The sequence below is a fragment of the Siphateles boraxobius genome, unplaced genomic scaffold (genome assembly GCF_051911475.1).
Source record: "Siphateles boraxobius isolate OS27281-9 unplaced genomic scaffold, OSU_SipBor_1 91, whole genome shotgun sequence".
Taxonomy (NCBI): Eukaryota; Metazoa; Chordata; class Actinopteri; order Cypriniformes; family Leuciscidae; genus Siphateles; species Siphateles boraxobius.
Genome location: NW_027509221.1, coordinates 289,001 through 295,000, shown reverse-complemented (window position 1 = coordinate 295,000; position 6,000 = coordinate 289,001). Strand labels below are relative to the sequence as shown.

General features: G+C 45.7%; 1 protein-coding gene across 4 annotated transcripts in view; it reads left to right on the top strand.

The window, feature by feature from the left end:
* LOC143733141 (proprotein convertase subtilisin/kexin type 7-like) overlaps nucleotides 1-6,000 on the top strand; it is a 58,527-nt gene that overhangs the window by 17,728 nt on the left and 34,799 nt on the right. The window lies entirely within an intron of this gene.

The window sequence follows — 6,000 nt, the reverse complement described above, 5'->3', positions numbered from 1 at the left end:
TGTCCAGGGTTCGTACAAGGTGCTTAAAGTGCTTGAAGTACTTGAATTTGACTTTTTGAAATTTAAGTCCTGGAAAACCCTTGAAAACAGCCATATTTTTGAAGAGGTACTTGAAAAGTGCTTGAATTATTAAAAATAGGGATGCACCGATACCGAGCTCATGTAAAAATGCTCCGATACCAACAACCGATAGGCCTCCCAGGCAGCGTGTGTATAGTAACACACAGCTGTGGTGCGCGCGTTCAATCCACTGCGCGAGGAAACCGCGCAGTGGATTGAACGCGCAGCGGCACAGACGCTCGAGCTGGTCGAGCGCATTCCTTTAAACAGAAGGAAGGAAATTTAAGTTTTGAAGGAAATCAGTGGAAGGTTTGTAGTTCAGTCGGACGTCAATGGCAAAGACAATAAAACGAGGCATGTAGCTTTTTATTAACGTTAACTGACGAGAGAGAGAGAGAGAGAGAGCGCAGTTCTGTTGAATGCTCTTGATTGCTCTTGATTGCTGATCGTTCACTCAGCACCTATTATTTGGATGAAAACTAAATCATATATGTAAGTAAAGTAAAACATGAACTGTTACCTGATTTATGTATAACGATTGATTCCCTACATTATTACTGGACGTTTGCAGTCAAGAAGTTCCATGCACGCAAACATAAGCGCGCGCCCCGCAAACCGGCGTCTCCGCGCGCGAATACTGAACGTCTTGCGCTTGTACGGACGAATTCACACAAAATTATGTAAAAACGCCCATCTTGGCGAGTATCCTAGTAAACAAAGTCATTTATATCTCAAGTGAAGAAGCCATGTTCAAATGCGTCCGTGCGTTCGGTCTTAAAGGGGCAGTTTAACAAACCCACTGCTGTTTAAATGTTAATTAAACAATGGACAACTAAATTACTCACTGCTCTTGACTAAATAGGCTACCCTTTTCAACTTTACAAAAAGATCCATCTATATTTAATTTATCCAGTAATGAATATGCATTTTTTTCACATTTTATTACTTTATTCAAATTTCTGTACCTGTTAGATCTACCCGAAAAACTCTAAAAACACTGTTTATTTCATTTGTAGCCTTTCTTTGTTCTATTGTATTTATTTGTAAGTTGATTATTCGTTCTTATATTGTTGCTGACTGCTTACCTTTAATAATGTTTTAAATTCGCATTAATTAGGCAGGAAGTTTTTGTTGAAGTATCAAAATTGGAATAAATAATTGATATTTCACTGACCCAATCCTCAGCACTGACCCTTCTGGATCTGCTCTAGTCTAAATATGTGCTGTGCTATTCAATGAAAGATACAATATGATAGAGCAATAGAATGTACAGTAACTGAAGCTCATACAATGTATTTTAGCAGGCTTAATTAAGCATGAATATAATTGAAAGAAATATATGTTTGATGAACAAATTAAGCCAACTAATATGATTTATATTCTCTTGGTTTATCTACTAATACAATTACAAATGCAGTGAAAATTCAGGGATTGGTTACGGTATCGGTATCATTTCACAGAGTCTGTACGAACCCTGTCTGTCTTTTTCACTGCCTGTCTGTATCACTGTCTGTCTCACTGTCTGTCTGTCTTTCTCAATGTCTGACTGTCTGTCTCACTCTCTCTCTCACTGTCTGTCTATCTGACTGTCTGTCTGTCTCTGTATGTCTGTCTCACTGTCTCTCTGTCTTTCTGTCCCACTGTCTGTCCCACTGTCTGTCTCACTGTCTGTCTCACTGTCTGTCTGTCTTTCTCAATGTCTGACTGTCTGTCTCACTCTCTCTCTCACTGTCTGCTTATCTGACTGTCTGTCTGTCTGTCTGTCTCTGTATGTCTGTCTCACTGTCTCTCTGTCTGTCTGTCCCACTGTCTGTCTCACTGTCCGTCTGTCTGTCTCACTGTCTGTCTGTTTTTCTCACTTTCTGTCTCACTGTCTGTCTCACTGTCTGTCTGTCTCACTGTCTGTCTGTTTTTCTCACTTTCTGTCTCACTGTGTGTCTCACTGTCTGTCTGTCTGTCTCACTGTCTGTCTGTCTCACTGTCTGTCTTTCTCAATGTCTCACTGTCTGTCTCACTGTCTGTCTCACTGTCTGTCTCACTGTCTGTCTCACTGTCTGTCTGTCCGACTGTCTGTCCGACTGTCTGTCCGACTGTCTGTCCGACTGTCTGTCCGACTGTCTGTCTGTCTCACTGTCTGTCTGTCTCACTGTCTGTCTGTCTGTCTGTCTGTCTCACTGTCTGTCTGTCTGTCTCACTGTCTGACTGTCTGTCCCACTGTCTGACTGTCTGTCTCTCTGTCTGTCTGTCTGTCTGTCTCACTGCCTGTCTCACTGTCTGACTCAGGCATCCGGGTGCTGGACGGACCCCTGACTGACAGCATGGAGGCGGAGGCCTTTAACAAGCACTGTCTGACTGTCTGTCTCACTGTCTGTTTGACTGTCTCTCTGTCTCACTGTCTGTCTGTCTGTCTCACTGTCTGTCTGTCTGTCTGTCTCATTGTCTGTCTGACTGTCTCTCTGTCTGGCTGACTGTCTGTCTGTCTGACTGTCTGTCTCAATGTCTGTCTGTCTCAATGTCTGTATCAGTCTGTCTCACTGTCTGTCTCACTGTCTGTCTCACTGTCTGTCTGACTGTCTGACTGTCTGTCTCACTGTCTGTTTGACTGTCTCTCTGTCTCACTGTCTGTCTGTCTGTCTCACTGTCTGTCTGTCTGTCTCACTGTCTGTCTCACTGTCTGTCTGTCTTTCTCATTGTCTGTCTGACTGTCTCTCTGTCTGGCTGACTGTCTGTCTGTCTGACTGTCTGTCTCAATGTCTGTCTGTCTCACTGTCTGACTGTCTGTCTGTCTCAATGTCTGTATCAGTCTATCTCACTGTCTGTCTCACTGTCTGTCTCACTGTTTGTCTGTTTTTCTCAATGTCTGACTGTCTTACTGTCTGTCTCACTGTCTGTCTGACTGTCTGTGTGTCTGTCTCACTGTCTGTCTTTCTCACTGTCTGCCTCACTGTCTGTCTGTCTTTCTCACTGTCTGTCTTTCTGTCTGTCTCACTGTCTCACTGTCTGTCTCACTGTCTGTCTCACTGTCTGACTGTCTTTCTCAATGTCTGACTGTCTCTCTCACTGTCTGTCTGTCTGTCTGTCTGTCTGTCTGTTTCACTGTCTGTCTCTGTATATCTGCCTCACTGTCTGTCTGTCTCACTGCCTGTCTCACCGTCTGCCTGTTTTTCTCAATGTCTCACTGTCTGTCTCACTGTCTATCTCACTGTGTGTCTCACTGTCTGTCTGTCTCACTGTCTGTCACACTGTCTGTCTCACTGTCTGTCTCACTGCCTGTCTGTCTTTCTCAATGTCTCACGGTCTGTCTCACTGTCTGTCTCACTGTCCGTCTCACTGTCTGTCACACTGTCTGTCTGTCTGACTGTCTGTCTCACTGTCTGTCTGACTGTCTCTCTGTCTGACTGTCTCTCTGTCTGTCTGTCTCCCTGTCTGTCTGTCTCACTGTCTGTCTGTCTCACTGTCTGTCTCACTGTCTGTCTGACTGTCTCTCTATCTCTCACTGTCTGTCTTTCTGTCTCACTGTCTGTCTCACTGTCTGTTTGACTGTCTGTCTGTCTGTCTGACTGTCTGTCTCACTGTCTGACTGTCTCACTGTCTGTCTCACTGTCTGTCTGTCTGTCTGTCTTACTGTCTGTCTCACTGTCTGTCTGACTGTCTCTCTATCTCACTGTCTGTCTGTCTGTCTCTCTATCTCACTGTCTGTCTGTCTGTCTACCTGTCTGTCTTTCTGTCTCACTGTCTGTCTCACTGTCTCACTGTCTGTCTCACTGTCTCACTGTCTGTCTCACTGTCTGTCTGTCTCACTGTCTGTCTGACTGTCTGACTGTCTGTCTGTCTGACTGTCTGACTGTCTGTCTGTCTCACTGTCTGTCTGTCTCACTGCCTGTCTAACTGTCTGACTCAGGCATCCGGGTGCTGGACGGACCCCTGACTGACAGCATGGAGGCGGTGGCCTTTAACAAGCACTGTCTGACTGTCTGTCTCACTGTCTGTTTGACTGTCTCTCTGTCTCACTGTCTGTCTGTCTGTCTCACTGTCTGTCTCACTGTCTGTCTGACTGTCTCTCTGTCTGGCTGACTGTCTGTCTCAATGTCTGTCTGTCTGTCTCACTGTCTGACTGTCTGTCTGTCTCAATGTCTGTATCAGTCTGTCTCACTGTCTGTCTCACTGTCTGTCTCACTGTTTGTCTGTTTTTCTCAATGTCTGACAGTCTTACTGTCTGTCTCACTGTCTGTCTGACTGTCTGTGTGTCTGTCTCACTGTCTGTCTTTCTCACTGTCTGTCTGTCTTTCTCACTGTCTGTCTTTCTGTCTGTCTCACTGTCTCACTGTCTGTCTCAGTGTCTGTCTCACTGTCTGACTGTCTTTCTCAATGTCTAACTGTCTGTCTCACTGTCTCTCTCACTGTGTGTCTGTCTGTCTGTCTGTCTCACTGTCTGTCTCTGTATGTCTGCCTCACTGTCATGTCTGTCTGTCTCACTGCCTGTCTCACCATCTGTCTGTTTTTCTCAATGTCTCACTGTCTGTCTCACTGTCTATCTCACTGTGTGTCTCACTGTCTGTCTGTCACACTGTCTGTCACACTGTCTGTCTCACTGCCTGTCTGTCTTTCTCAATGTCTCACTGTCTGTCTCACTGTCTGTCTCACTGTCTGTCACACTGTCTGTCTCACTGTCTGTTTGACTGTCTCTCTGTCTGTCTGACTGTCTGTCTCACTGTCTGTCTGACTGTCTCTCTGTCTGTCTGTCTCACTGTCTGACTGTCTCACTGTCTGTCTGTCTCACTGTCTGTCTGTCTCACTGTCTGTCTCACTGTCTGTCTTTCTGTCTCACTGTCTGTCTTTCTGTCTCACTGTCTGTCTCACTGTCTGTTTGACTGTCTCTCTGTCTGTCTGACTGTCTCTCTGTCTGTCTGACTGTCTGTCTCACTGTCTGTCTGACTGTCTCTCTGTCTGTCTGACTGTCTGTCTCACTGTCTGACTGTCTCACTGTCTGTCTGTCTCACTGTCTGTCTGTCTGTCTTACTGTCTGTCTCACTGTCTGTCTGACTGTCACTCTATCTCACTGTCTGTCTGTCTGTCTCACTGTCTGTCTTTCTGTCTCACTGTCTGTCTCACTGTCTATCTCACTGTCTGTCTGTCTGTCTCACTGTCTGTCTCACTGTCTGTCTGTCTGACTGTCTGTCTGTCTCACTGTCTGTCTCACTGTCTGTCTGTCTGTCTGACTGTCTGTCTCACTGTCTGTCTGACTGTCTCTCTATCTCACTGTCTGTCTGTCTGTCTCACTGTCTGTCTTTCTGTCTCACTGTCTGTCTCACTGTCTGACTGACTGTCTGTCTGTCTGACTGTCTGTCTGTCTCACTGTCTGTCTCAATGTCTGTCTGTCTGTCTCACTGTCTGACTGTCTGTCCGTCTCAATGTCTGTATCAGTCTGTCTCACTGTCTGTCTCACTGTTTGTCTGTTTTTCTCAATGTCTGTCTGACTGTCTGTGTGTCTGTCTCACTGTCTGTGTGTCTCACTGTCTGTCTCACTGTCTGTTTCACTGTCTGTCTTTTTGACTGTCTCACTGTCTGTCTGTCTTTCTCACTGTCTGTCTGTCTCACTGTCTGTCTCACTGTCTGTCTGTCTTTCTCACTGTCTGTCTTTCTCACTGTCTGTCTGTCTCACTGTCTGTGTCACTGTCTGTCTGTCTCACTGTCTCTCTCACTGTCTGTCTGTGTGACTGTCTGTCTGTCTCACTGTCTGTCTCTATGTCTGTCTCACTGTCTGTCTGTCTGTCTCACTGTCTGTCTCACCGTCTGTCTGTTTTTTCTCACTGTCTATCTCACTGTGTGTCTCACTGTCTGTCTGTCTCACTGTCTGTCTCACTGTCTGTTTCACTGTCTGTTTGTCTTTCTCAGTGTCTCACTGTCTGTCTCACTGTCTTTCTGACTGTCTCTCTGTCT